The sequence below is a fragment of the Cornus florida genome, unplaced genomic scaffold (genome assembly GCF_030987335.1).
Source record: "Cornus florida cultivar Cherokee Brave unplaced genomic scaffold, ASM3098733v1 CherokeeBrave_3.0.0_Hap2_Chr02, whole genome shotgun sequence".
NCBI classification, from domain to species: domain Eukaryota; kingdom Viridiplantae; phylum Streptophyta; class Magnoliopsida; order Cornales; family Cornaceae; genus Cornus; species Cornus florida.
In genome coordinates, this window is record NW_026775572.1 from 39,041,634 (window position 1) to 39,056,439 (window position 14,806).

Consider the following 14,806-nt stretch of genomic DNA (forward strand, 5'->3'; position numbering starts at 1 on the left):
CTCAGCAAGAGTGAATGGAAGCACGAAGTTTGGATACAAGCTTCTGCAGATTGAGAGTGATGGTGGAAGTTTGCACTAATCATTTTTTAGACCAAACGACGCAAATGGTCTCTTCTTGTTTAAAGAATGCACAGGACCTCTTCTTGTCCATTACTTTCAGACCTCTCGGTTGTGCTCATTATATGTGTACGTAAGTGTATATATATAGCTCTCTGATGATTTAGGCTTTGGGCTGAGAATGAACATATGTTAGAGGGATGATATTGATCGAGCTTTTTGGTCTGGTCTTTTATGGAGTTTCAGTTCGGTACAAATAGCTTCGGTTTGAAGATTACCAGAACTATTAGATATCTCAAAGAAGTTGGCCAGATTTTGGGGGACTCTTGTTAAACCAAGAAAAGGTGGTAATTGAAGCTCGCCGGGTTTGGAACTAAAGCTCATTGGGACTAGAACTAAAGCTCACCGAAATTTCATCTTGGCACACAGCTTGGTCTTTAAATGTATATATCAATTGAAGCACACTGATCTCTTGTCCATTCTTTCAATTTACATATATACACACATTATCTGGATCACTGAATCGATAGAGGCACTGTCTATTATAGTCGTCGAACCCTATGCATACGGTGCACTATTCAATGTTCACAAACCCTTTACTCAGCGCCAAATCAATTTGCTTTGCTCAGCGTATATATACATGAAGCATAGAGCACAGAGACTTCATAGCTGTCAGATTAAATGGAGAATAAGATCCAATATTAGACCTTGAATCATTGTTGCTCACTGTTACCATTTCAGTAAAATCACTGCGCATAAGAGTTTTTGTGGTTTTGTTGGACTCCGAAAATTATTTACAACCATTTAATCATATGCATGATCGACCATAACATATTAGAAGCCCTTGGATCTCTAACAATATCAGGAACAATATTGTTTAAACATTATATCCACTGCTCGCTCAGGAAAGCCAAATAGCCCCTTTGAGCTAGCTTTATTGTAAGTAGGTTTGTGGGAGCCTTTAATTTTAAATTCCCATCGAGAGACTTCTCGCTGGTAAGGCACATGCACGGGAATGATTGATTACACTACAACATATTAGGTTTTTACTAGCGCTTCTAAAAAAAGCGTTGGTATAGGTCTAATATTACCAGCACTAAAAAAAGCGCTGGTATAGGTGTAATGGTACCAACGCTTTTCCTAGGAGCGCTGGTATAGGTGTAATCGTACCAGCGCTTTTAAAAAAGCGCTGGTATAGGTGTAATGGTACCGGCGCTTTTCCTAGGAGCGCTGGTATAGGTGTAATCGTACCAGCATTTTTTTTAAAAGTGCTGGTATAGGTGTAATCGTACCAGCACTCTTTGTAGGATCACTGGTATAGGTGTCCCCATTTTTCCACTTCCCTCCATTTTTTTTCCCTTCCCTCCATTGATTTATATATAGAATATTTGGGCCCTAAAACTACGTCGTTTTGTGGGGAATTAACATTGTATTCTCCACTTTCCCATTTCATTTTGCAATAGCCCTAATCCTTTCATTTTGTAATAGCCCTAATCCTTTAGCCATTCTCTCACCTTCCATCACAGCTCTCTCCCCTTCATCACGGTCTCGCCCTTCCATCACCAGTCGCGCCCTTCCATCACCGGTCAACGATTCGAACTTCCTTTTCACAATGTAAGTTCTTCAAGTGAAAGCTTGAACCATCACTCTATCTGTCTTCCTATTCCAAAGCCAACCATTCCTATTCCAGACATCATCTAAGTAGATTTTGAAGCAATTCGGCTTCGAGTGCGTAGGGGAAGAAGTGCCGTCATCAAGCTGGGAATACGAAAACAGCCAAAGCAGTAAACAAGATCAGGTGGGTTTGATTTGAGATTGGAATTTAGTTCACGCGACAACGCATCCTCCCAATTTCAATGATTCTGCAACCACTATTTGATCTCATTCTGTACCTAAGATTGTTGTTTTCAATTTTTTTTTTCTTTGTACAAGAGGAAATAATCGATCGTAGCTTGGATTGTTGGAACACATTTTGTCATTGATTAGTCTGATTTCGTTTTGTCGTATTGGGAAAAGTAGTAGCAGAGAACATTTGATGTGATCAAGATCTACTAATTATTTTGGATGCAATGGATCATCCATTCGGTTAACAAAAAGTGGTAAGAAAAGAAAATATGGAATTTGTTTTAAGTTTATTTTAGGAACTTTGGAAAAGTATAGAATTTACTTGGGTTTATGAGTCCAGATGTAATGATTTGGTTTGGTGCATACGGACTATAGTTACTTTTTCTAATTGAAGATAAAATTTGATTTATGTATATGGTATTGTTGCCTTCTCAATAAATCCTTATTTGGAGAAATTTGGCTGGTTGTGGGATCAGCAGAGGAAACGAGCAGACTCTTGCTGTTGTCATGAGAAAATGTTTTAATCTACTCGGAATTGAACCTGTCTACAGGATATAATTGTCAACAGTTAATTGAATGTTTTTTAATATGTAGTTCTGGGCATTTTAAGGTGTAAAGCTATGCCCTTGCAAAAAAGAGGTGTTTGGTAGTCCATTAAGAAGCAGCATCATATACATGCTTAATACTATATATTGCTGTTATATGATATATATGTTTTCACGTCAGTACTTCTGAAAAAGATGGAATCGATATTTAGTCGTGGACTATATTTTTGAATTATAGAGGGTGTGTACTTAGAAGAATATTAGTAAATGTTAGATCTTTTTATTAGACAATGGCAAAGGACTGTTATGTTAATGCTCAAGGTGATGCAAACAGGAAGCTCCGGGTTTGGAATCACAAACTTATACATTATCAAAATAAACAATTTTGCAATAAATCACATTGCAAATGGAGAGAGTTTCAGACAGAGATTAAACTGTAATAATGCTGAATAAGAAGATTCTCTTCAGTGTAGTGGGGATGGTGAAGCCACCCACCGTTAGTGTGGAGCCAACAATGTATTATAAAATAAATAAATAAAAATTGTCTGTGAATTGATCACTTTTTAATTGTCCAACAAATTTTGCATTCAACTTTTTCTTATATATCATTTTCAATAGATAATAGAAATGTAACCTTAAAATAAGGATTAGTAGGTTCATGAAGCATACTTGTATTTAGAGCCTAGAGGTTGTATGCACCGAAAATCATACTTATCTCAGGTTGTATAAAGAGTACGTATCATAAATGCCTATAATTTATACATTTTATTTAGTGTTGTGAAATTTCTATGGATAACCATGCTGGTGGCTCACAATCCTTTCTTGATATGATTATAACTGTGTAATTAAAATTTGTTTCACGTGGTATTATTACCCTTCCTGATTCTAATTTGATATACTTTACATACACAAGACAATTATGAAGGAGGGGGGGGGGGGGGGGGGGGGGGGGGGGGGGGGGCCCGGTGGGGAAAGAAAAATAAGAAGAGAAGGAAAACAAGGAAGAAAATGTACGTAACTTGGTTGCCTATTTTTCTTGGTCTTCATTGTGCTCTTCGGCCTTTGTTCAGTGTGTTCTTATGTGGAATTTGGCATGGAATTAAATAATGGACATTGTGGCCAACATACAATCCCCCCACAAACACACATAGAGGTGCATGCACATGTACTGTTTTATGTTAGAGGTCAAGAAATACGCCTCTTGATTCTTGAATATGGACCTAAATTTTTTGAATTTAATGAAATGTCGAGGTAATTGCCGATGTTGAACGCCTCTATCCTTTTAGTGTCAAATAAGTTGTTCAGAATGTTCAATGCATTTTCTGTATTGCCTTTGCACTTCTCACTTGTGTTGAAAGGTCTAACAACAAGCCACCTTATTTCTTGCCTAGGCTGGAAATTTTCCCTCTAAATAATTAAAGTACATGTTATATACATAGTACACACACACATATAGAGAGAGTGTGTGTGGACCATATCCCATGTGGGGGTGATCAGCACCCTCCGTGTTCCATTACATAGAAGATTCTAAGATTTGGTGTGAAAGCAGTAGTTTCAAGGTTGAAAGTACTTATCTCCACATCTGCATTTCCAAGAGAGAAGATAGTAGTTCTCATCTTATATAGCTGCTTGTTTCGTGGAATTATATTTGGTGTAGGGATGAGTAACTAAAGCAGCTATGCAAGGTCTGCAACCAAGGCACCTTTTCATACACTGAGGGGGCCTTGAACCCAACACACCTTTCATTTGCCTCATACCCACAATCTCTACTAGGCTCTAAATACAAGTATGCTTCATGATAGACAAGGTCTAATTTTGGCCTCTACTAATCCCAACATCTAGATATATTTTAAGGTTACATTTCTATTATTTTTTTAACCAATTTTTTTGCATTCAACTTTTTCTTATATATCATTTTCAATAAATAATATAGCCAATTTATTCAATTTTCTTACTGTTGTATTGTGTTGCATTTTAATGAGAAACAATAATTTTTTTTTTTAATAATCAATATCCACGTGTGCATATGGGTGTTTGGGCATATGTAAATAATTACTTGGTCAGATTAGTGTTTTCATATAATATTCGGTTTTTTTTTTTTGTCAAAAACAATTTTGTTCTCTTGTTTGCCTTCTACTTGAAAAAAAAAAAATTATGTCTTTTATGCTACAAGACACTGAGCTTGCTATGTTCTTGCTATTGCTGACAGTGTGACCACTATAATTCAGCCTTTGTCTCAGTTTCCTTCGCATTAGCAATCAATAAGGGGATAACTCGCATTTGATTAGCTAATATTCTTTGAAGGTAGTGACGATTGCTTTTCCTACTTTTTAATTTTTTATCTATTCATTTAAAATTATTCCTTATGAGTTTCATTAGTTCATCAATATATATATTCTACTTGTTGCATGATAGGTAAATCAACTTTGGTATATCATCTTGTTGAATTGTCAACTCTTACAAATAATCGTGTTGTAATATGTTTTTATTTTGATTAATGCAAATAATTTATTTATGTTCATGTGGAACTTTTGGAGATTTGAATTATAACCTGTTACTTTCTTGCTGTACACAATGGACCCATCTTGCATAATGATATTTTACTAAAAATTTACAATCATTCTTAGGAACCTTAGCTACATTTTGTTGAGGAATTTGTTTTAATGGAGTAGTAATGATTTTTTTTGTACATGTTACTTTTTTATTCTTTCAAATACCTTGACTAAATTGTTATCATGTTTACCAATAATATATTTCTTGTCCATATATTTTATTTAGGTTACTTGATATAATATCATGGATAGAAGTTGGTAACTCAGTCAAGGTACTTCAGATTGTAGTTTGATTAGGTTACTTAATCTAATAACAACAATTTAAGAAATTTGATTTTTTTTATGCATTACTATGCAAATAGGTTAAGTTCAGCATACTTGCGTGGAGTTGAAGAGTTTCTAGATATCTCATTTGAGTGAGTTGGGAAGGATGGGCGTATATATTGTCCTTGTATTGATTATGGCAATTGTATAAAAAAATCATGTTCTGAGGTGAGAGATGATTTGGTATGCAATAAGTTTATTCAATCATACACAACTTGGTTTTATCACGGGGAAGAAGTGCCATCATCTTCTCGGCAAACTGATGTACACACAACACACGAGGATATCAATGCAAACAAAAATGATGATATGCATGGACTCTTACACGAGGGTTTTGGTGTTCCAACTGAAGGGAGGGAAGAGACCAACGGAGAAAATGATCAGCACCAAAGGGTGTCAAATGAAGAGTTCGATAAATTTTATAGGCTATTGGAAGATGCAAACCAAGAGTTACATCCTGGGTGTAAAAAGTTTTCAAAGTTATCCTATGTAGTGATGCTATATTTAGTGAAGACTAAATATAATTAGAGTGACAAATCATTCACTGATCTGTTAAAAGTGATAAAAGATGGATTACCAGATGGCGAGACATTACCAAAAACCTTCAATGAAACAAAGAAGATGATTGGTGACCTGGGTCTTAAATATGATAAGATTCATGCATGTCCCTCTGATTGTATGTTGTATTGGAAGGAGCACTCTAATGATGAAATGTGTCATAATTGTGGCAAGTCAAGGTGGAAAGTTTTTGATTCAGAAACTGAGGGCAATGGAAGTACATCATCCTCATCAACAAATAAAAAAATTCCTGCTAAAGTTATATGATATTTTCCTTTGAAGCCAAGACTCCAAAGATTGTTCATGTCAAGTAAGACAACTTCTTCTATGAAATGGCATGCTGAAGAGCGAATCAAGGATGGATTGATAAGACATCCCGCTGACTCCTCATCATGGGATAGCTTTGATAAAAGATACCCAACATTTTCTAGTGATCATCGGAATGTTAGGCTTGCATTAGCAACTGATGGGTTCAACCCATTCAAGACCATGAGTGTTGCACACAGTACATGGCCTGTTTTGATACTTGTGTATAACTTACCCTCATGGATGTGCATGAAACAGCCTTATTTTATTCTATCAACCTTGATACCTAGCCCTAAAGGACCTGGAAATGATATTGATGTCTACTTGCAGCCTTTGATAGAGGAATTAAAAGAGTTATGGATTGATGGGGTGGAAACTTATGATGCTTCAGGAAATGAGATGTTCCGTATGCATGCAGCATTGTTTTGGACTCTTTCTGACTTTCCTGGTTATGCAATGGTATCCGGTTGGAGTACAAAAGGGTATTTGGCTTGTCCTACTTGTAACAAAGACACTTACTCTCATTTCTTAGATCATAGCAAGAAAATATGTTATGATGGGCATCGTTTTTTTCTTGAAAAAGATCATAAATATAGGCATTGTAAATCATTTGACGGCACTGAAGAGGTAAGGTGTGCACCGCCTATGTTATCTGGACCACAATTGTTACATGAATTAGAGAGCCTTAAATTTCCACCATTTGGAAAGAGTGTGCATACAATGAATGAAGATCGGAAGCGTGAAGATCGGACACGTCTGCCGCACAATTGGAGAAAGAAGAGTATATTCTTTCAATTACCATATTGGAAGTATAATCTTCTGCGTTATAATCTAGATGTGATACATATTGAAAAAAATATATGTGATAATATACTTCACACATTGATGAATGATCAGAAAGGGAAGGATACATTAAAAGCAAGACTTGACCTACAGGATATGGGAGTAAGGCCTTCACTTCACCCAAAAAAGCGTGGTTCAAACAAATTTTATTTGCCTCCTGCAAATTTTACGCTATCTTCACTTGAAAAGAGCACATTATGTTGAGTGTTGAAAAATGTTAAAGTTCTAGATAGGTATGCATCTAACATTGCACGTTGTGTGAAATTAAAAGAGCGTACAATTAGTGGGTTGAAGAGTCATGATTGTCATATATTGATGCAACAACTTCTAGCCATAGCCATTCGTAGGATATTGCCTAAGAATGTTTGCTCAGTACTTGTCGAGCTCAGTAACTTTTATCGAGAGCTGTGTTCAAAGACTCTTCGGCCTGAAGACTTGGATAAATTGGAACACCGGATTGTTTTAATACTATGTCAGTTGGAAATGATATTCCCACCTGCCTTCTTTACCATAATGGTACATTTATCTGTTCACTTAGCTCACGAGGCAAGGATTGCAGGACCAGTGCAATACCGTTGGATGTATCTAATTGAGAGGTTAAGATATTTAATGAATTTTCGTTTATAGTTTGTTTATTTTTTAATAATTCTAATATTATTAAATTTCATTCTTTATATTTAGGTACCTTATGACTTTGAAAAATTACGTGCGAAATAGAAGTCATCCCGAGGGTTCAATAGCAGAAGGTTATTTAGCGGAAGAATGCTAAACTTTTTGTTCATGTTATCTGACAAATATTGAGACAAGATTCGATAGGCCCCAAAGGAATTCCGATAATGTGCTTGATGGAGAGGAAGTGAATGATTTTGGTGCACAAGGCCATGCCTTGGGAAAACAAGAGTTCATTAATCTAGATGAGATGACTTTGGTGTAAGCTCATCGGTATGTTTTGTTCAATTATCATGGAGCAGAACCATTCATTGAGTAAGATTAAGTTCCCCAATATATTACATGATTATATTCATGTCAAACTTCATTTAGTTTAATAGGAAATATGTTTAACATTATATTTTCACAATGCAGAAAACATAAGAGATTTCTTAAAATGAGGCAGCGCTATTTAAAACCAAGACAATTAAAGAAGATTTCTCATGATTTATTTCACAAATGGTTTAATGAACGTGTAAGTATTTGACTTTTGTGTTGTTGGTGTATTATAGGTTTATAAAAAATTACCTTATTATATAAGTTATATCTTTATGAATACAGTTGCGAGATAGTGAGGATCCAATTCCTAATGAGCTGAGGTGGCTAGCACAAGGTCCAAACCCTGTCGCGAAATGGTTTAAGAAGTTTGTGATCAATGGTTTGAAGTTTCATGTTAGAGATGTTGAGAGATAGAGAAAGACTCAGAACAGTGGAGTTGTCATAAAGGTAGTGACATCTAGTTGTGCAAGAGCCACCGATCAAAATCCCGTCACAGGAGATAGTCAGTAATATTGTGTGCTGACTGATATCATTGAGTTAAATTACAATGTAAATAGGAAGGTGGTATTGTTTAAGTGTGATTGGTTTGATGTCTTGTCCAAGGGTAGAGGAATAAAGGAGGATGATTTTCGATTTAAGCTTGTTAATTCGTCATGATTGTTGGGAGCAGATGAGCCTTTCATTCTAGCATCTCAAGCTGAACAAGTATTCTATGTTGATGATCCCATTGACAATGAGTGGAAAGTGGTTATTGGCGTAAAACCGCGAGACCTTTATGATATGCCAGAGCATGATATTGAATTTTATCAAGTTCAGGAGCCATTTCATGCAGAACATATGGATAACAACTTGGATGTACCTGATGATAGCACGTTTTGGACAAGAGCTGATTTGCTTGGAACAACTATAGAAGAAGATGATGATGTTGATGATGACCTTAATAAAGATAAGATTTAGGATGATTCCATATCTACTACTCAATGGATGTGAAACGTCTTTTTTGGATGTCAAATGTCTTTTTTGGATATTATAAGCTCTGATTCACTATATATATATATATATATATATATATATATATATATATATATATATATATATGCAACTTTGATAATAATATTGCAGTATCATATTTCGTAGCATGCACATGTACGCTTCCCGTGAAAACTGATTTAGTTTTTTTGTGTGCTTATATATTTTTAATATGTTTTAATCTATTCTTGGCACATTATTGTATAAGTGTAATCAATGATTTTACCAAAATAGAATGGTTTTATATAATTTCCATTGGACAACCAAAAATACCCTAAAGTTTTGAGGTATTTTTTATTTCTTTTTATTGATTTTTCCTGGATTGTGCACTGCCTTTTTTTAAACAATTTGATTGCATTCTCTTAAATGAATTCTCACTTTTTTGTTTTCTTTTACAGGAAGGATAAATAATAAGCTGACAATGAAACGAACAGTTAGTGAGTGGAAAAAGTGAGTGAATAAAATACCGAAGCTTCAACTTCAAAATCATCCCAACCACCGCCGAAGAAGAGACGGGGCCCGACACGATGCAAGAATGTCGTAACCGCGACAACCTTATTACCATTAAGGTACATAGATATAGAGATCATCTTATATAGTTTACATAATTAGACTATATTCAATATGAAGGAGAAAAAAGGATTTCTATCTTTATTTTTGTACTAAACATCTACAATTGTTAATTTTTGTTTAGGGTTAATAAGTTTGGACAACCGATCGACCCTGGAAGTGGTACATATACTAATTATTTGGGAACACTTGCCCGGAATGCTAATTTAGCTCCTTTGTGCTACAAAACTTGGTGGGAGATGCCTAAACGGCTGAAGGAGGATATGTGGAACGTTGTAAAGGTAAAACCCTTCAATGATATTAAAATAATTTTTATGGAAAAAGTGGATTAACATGTAGCAATTATCACATTTTCAGGGAAAGTATGATGTGGGAATCATGTCAAAACATTGGACAATATCTTCCATCAGAAAAAAATGGAGGGGGTACAAGTGTGAATTAAAAAGTGAATATTACTCAGTTAGGGATACAGATGCAAAAAGATTGGCAAACCCACCACCTGATGTTGAAAAGGAGTATTGGGAATTTTTGGTTAGGCATTGGGGTATGCCTATGGCGAAGGTAATCCTCCATCTACCAATTTTGTTTAAAGTCAATGAGTTAAATTTATAGTTTATCTGCTTTCAGTCATTATTTTAGATGGAATGTTAGAACGTTTACTTTTTCTCACTTTTTATAGGAGGTCAGTAAAAAAAACAAAGAATGTCGTGGGAAGTAGACAATGATGCATACTACAGGAACAAAAAGCTTTGCACGTGTTTTTGCCGAGGTTAGTTGAAGTTTTAGCAATATAAATTATTTCAGTTCTTATGTCGTTGAATGATTATAAATGTTAGTGGTAAATAATAATATATATCACAATGTCTATGTTTCTTTTATAGATTGAGGAAGACGAAGGTATTCAGCTTTCTCGTGCAGATTTATTCATTCGCACACATATAAATAAGGATGGCAAAGCTATTGATGCTGCTGCTTCGGAGATGATTGTAAGTTTTCATGCTTCCATTTTGCAAAAAGGGGGTCACGTGCCTTGAAGTGACCAATTTTTAAACTCTTTGCGGTGTATTAAGGGTCATATGCCTTGAAGTGACCAATTTTTAAATCATCGGCCCGTGTGGAGGCATTTTAATTTCATTCTTTATCATCGGCCCATGTGGAGGCAATTTACTTTCTTGTATTTATTAAAAGCATGGGAGTATGGGATCATTGTATGTGGAGGCTTCTTGTTGATTGATTTGTGTTGTGGAGGAGAAGTATTTGCTATTTGTTGTTTATTGTTTGTGTTAATTTCTTACTCATACCAGTGCAGTGGTCTTAAAAGTATGATATACACATGTATAGTTTTTGGTCATCCTTGCATTTTCAATCATGTTAAAAGTATGATATACACATATATAGTTGTATTTCAGAAGTAGCTACTACAGCTTTGAGTAATTCCATTATTTGGATCCTTGAGGAATGGGTAATGATGGACGATGGGCTGATTCTATAGATCTTTACTCTTGGTGCAGTCTTTATGAGGATATTTGAATTTTAAACAATTCTATCAGGGGATAGAAACCCTTTACTGGGTATTTGAATGAGATTCATAATAGTATGTCTTTTTTATTGTAGTTATTATTTTTTTGTCGCAGCTCTTACCTCTAGGCGGACTATGTTTGCTTTGAAATCTTGTTAGATTTGAAGATCATATTTTAGTTGGGACTTGAATGGTCAGATATTGTTTCTAATCAATAATTGACTGAAATCAGGCATGCAGAATTTTCAGTATCTCACATAAATTATCAATTCATAGAATCACATATTTGTTATTCCTATCTGGATTAGGTTTTGTGGTGCTCAAAGTTGAATTGCAATTGTGCTTCTATGTAGAAGGCTTTTAGAACCTATTATTTTTTTTTTTTTTTTAAATAAAAAATCAGGTTTTGTAGAAATGTTAGCGTTTTTTTCTCCATAACCAAATAAAATAAACTACAATTGAAACAAGTTCAACATATAAGATGAAGAATTTTGTAGTTCCCCTGCAAGAAAGATCCCTGACAAAAAAATTAGAGCCGAAAGAGAAATCTCAAGAAAAAGGGTGGGGACATGTATGTAGATCTTAAGAGAAGACAATCACCAGAAATGTCACGCACACACAAGCTTTCCTAACCCAGAAAGTCACTGAAATTTTTACATACCATGTACTATGAATTATATTGGGAACAAATCTTCTTGGAAAATTACAATGGAGCAAGCATCAACAACATGCCTAAAAAGGAAGTCCAAGAGCCTTGTTTCCTGAATTCATTTCCAGACCCAAAGATGACCATCTGAGCAAACAAAAAGAAAGAAAGAACTATAACAGCGAGACAAGATACCTGACCTCTTTATCAGCATGATCTGAGATCTGGCTGATGTAATGTGCAATGCTTTTAGGAGAAAAGGAATTTCCTGTGTCTAAGAACATAACACCACCCATATGATTCTTTGCAACATTTGAGGCTGCCTGTCGGCAAACCTGGACAGTTACAAGATTTTAGATCAATAGCATAACTTTGGTAAATCTGGTGATCAAATTGTGGGCCAAGAATAGTATAATAATTTAGTGATTTAGAGGCCATAAAACAGTTAGAAACATAATTCAGAAGCATCTGAAATTTCAACTAACTTGTATCGTTTTAATGATTGTAATTATAAGTGAATGGAGTTCTTACTTGTGTTTTCCTAGATGATGATGGCCCAACTATTTCTATTACATGTCCCTCACATAATCCACCTTAAAGTAACATGTCAATCCTGGTTCATAAAATGATAATTAATTACTTAGGTGTCTTAATAGCATCATAATCTTAGTGTGGTAAAAAAAACAAATAGTCAATATTCAGGCTCAAGATACTTTTCACATCCAGTGGATAGAACATGCTTATTTTGTTGAGCATCTTCCAACAGCTCCATACCATTCAGCCAAGGTTGATGCTGACCATCTATGATAGAGAGGACTTGGGTAATCCCCTACTTGCTCAAAATAATAAAATAAAAAATAATAAAATCATATATAGTACTACCATAAAATACTGATGTATAAGAAAAATAATACTTTGAATAGCGAACCTGCTTTAATCTTTCTGAATTAGACTGTTGTTCTGCTAAAGCAACTAAGACACAGATGTCATGAATAAGGAAATCTTCAACTACACAATAATACACAAGGATAAATTAAAAATAACAGAAATTTAGTTAGGCATGCAAGTATTTGTAAGTAAAATGGACCTCAGACACACACACACACAAATAAATAAATGTGCCTCAAACTTCAGGTTGAAGCTAAGTACTACTATTTAGGTTCTGAAATGTCAGTATATTGCGCACAATTTTTAGCATTCCTTTAATTTCTAGCATTTTGTCTGTAAATGAAGTGGGTGTGAATATTTTGAAGCTTTAGATTGTATGAAAGTTCAAAGGTATGTACAACTATATTTTCACATTGTGTGATGCACTGCTGTTTCAGAACACTTTGGCTTTCATCATTACCAATTTGTTATCTAATTACTTTTCTGTTCAGCTGTTTTTGGATTCCTGTTCTATCATTCATTTCATTAGATTTGTCGGGTTGTTTCATAGTAGTATGTCATGGTAGTTCAAACATTTATTTTTTTTTTTGCAGGAAAACATAAAAGAACTTCAAAAAGTTTACTCTGACTTGCCTATTGGCAGTTCCAATGATTTGTTCTCCATTGTGAGGGGAGAAGAGAGAACTGGTCATGTGCGGATGCTTGGCTTCGGGCCTACACCAAGCGATGTTTGGGGCCCTCTCCTAGTAAAGATGAACTGATTAATAATGCGAAAAAAATCTAATGAGGAGGCACGTGCTGCACGCGTAGAGTTGCAGGAGAGCATTTAAAAAATGCAAGCCGAGTATGACAACAAGTTGGAAAATTTACGAGCCAACTATGATAACAAGTTGGAAAATTTACAACAACAGGTGGCTATGCTAATGTAGATGCAACAACAAAATTGTAGTGGACAGGTATATTTATTATTAGTTTTACTCTTTACTAAATATATGTTTACTTATGCCAAGATTTCATGTATTTTGTTTTCTTATTTTGAAGGGTTCTGATTCTTTAAATGCTCCTCCTAAAGTATCCCCAAATTCATTTTCTAGTCGTGATGCCAATTCAGTTAAGGTTATGAATTTTTAATTTCTCTTATATATATGTTAAATTTTCATTTATTATAATGTGTGCGTAATGAATTTATAAAAAAAATGTAGGGTAATTCAAATCAAATGGGCAAGAAGACTTGTTGAAGTTTAAGATGAGGTCATGGCTGTTCTTTCTGAATTGCCTTCGCCTTGGATAGGTTCTTTTTGAAAAACTTGTACTACATTTGTCAAAAATTCTTAATTCTTTTTGTCTGACATTTAGTAGCTTTATTTAGACAATTTGGATCGTATATTGACAGGTTAACTTGTGGTTGTATTAGTATACAGTTTTGCTTTTTGGTTGACATTTATCAACTTAACTTGTGGTTGTATTAGTAGCTAATTTTGATGGTAATTTTCATATTGGCAAGGTTAACTTTGTGGTTGTATTATGTAAAAACAATTTAGATGGTATTTTTATATTAACTTGTGTTATATTGGATGACATTTAGTAGTTGGTAGTTGCAATAGTTGTATTGATATTTTTTTCCAAAAACTATAAAAAATATATATATATATATATAAATAAAATAAAAAACCCCTTTACCATCGCTCTTTTAAGAAGCGCTGGCATAGGGAGAGAGGAAAAAAAAAATTAAAATTACCCTTTACCAGTGCTTCGCTAAAAAGCGCTGGTAAATACACTCTACCAGCGCTATTGCAAAAAGCGCTACTGGCGCTTTTTGCAGAAAGCGATGGTAAAGTCTTTTTACCAGTGCTTTTCCAGAAAGCGCCGGCGCTTTTTGCAGAAAGCGCTGGTAAAGTCCTTTTACCAGCGCTTTTCCAGAAAGCGCTGGTAAATACACTCTACCAGTGCTTTATGCAAAAGCGCTGGTAAAGTCCTTTTACCAGTGCTTTTCCGAAAAGCGCTGCTAAATACTCTATGCCAGCGCTTTCTGGAAAAGTGCTGGTAAAAGGAATTTACTAGCGCTTTCGGAAAAGCGCTGGTAAAGGCCTACAAACACTGGATTTACCAGCGCTTTTTAAGACTTTTACCGGCGCTT

The 14,806-nt window shown here is 34.9% G+C and overlaps 1 long non-coding RNA gene across 1 annotated transcript; it reads left to right on the forward strand.

Annotated features, from left to right (window-relative positions):
- Positions 1-9,492: 9,492 nt before the first annotated feature.
- LOC132286653 (uncharacterized) lies at positions 9,493-10,602 on the forward strand. Its single transcript, XR_009472834.1, has 4 exons — positions 9,493-9,615; positions 9,741-9,897; positions 9,974-10,385; positions 10,498-10,602. It is a non-coding gene; the product is annotated as an uncharacterized LOC132286653 (long non-coding RNA).
- The last annotated feature ends 4,204 nt before the right edge of the window (positions 10,603-14,806 follow it).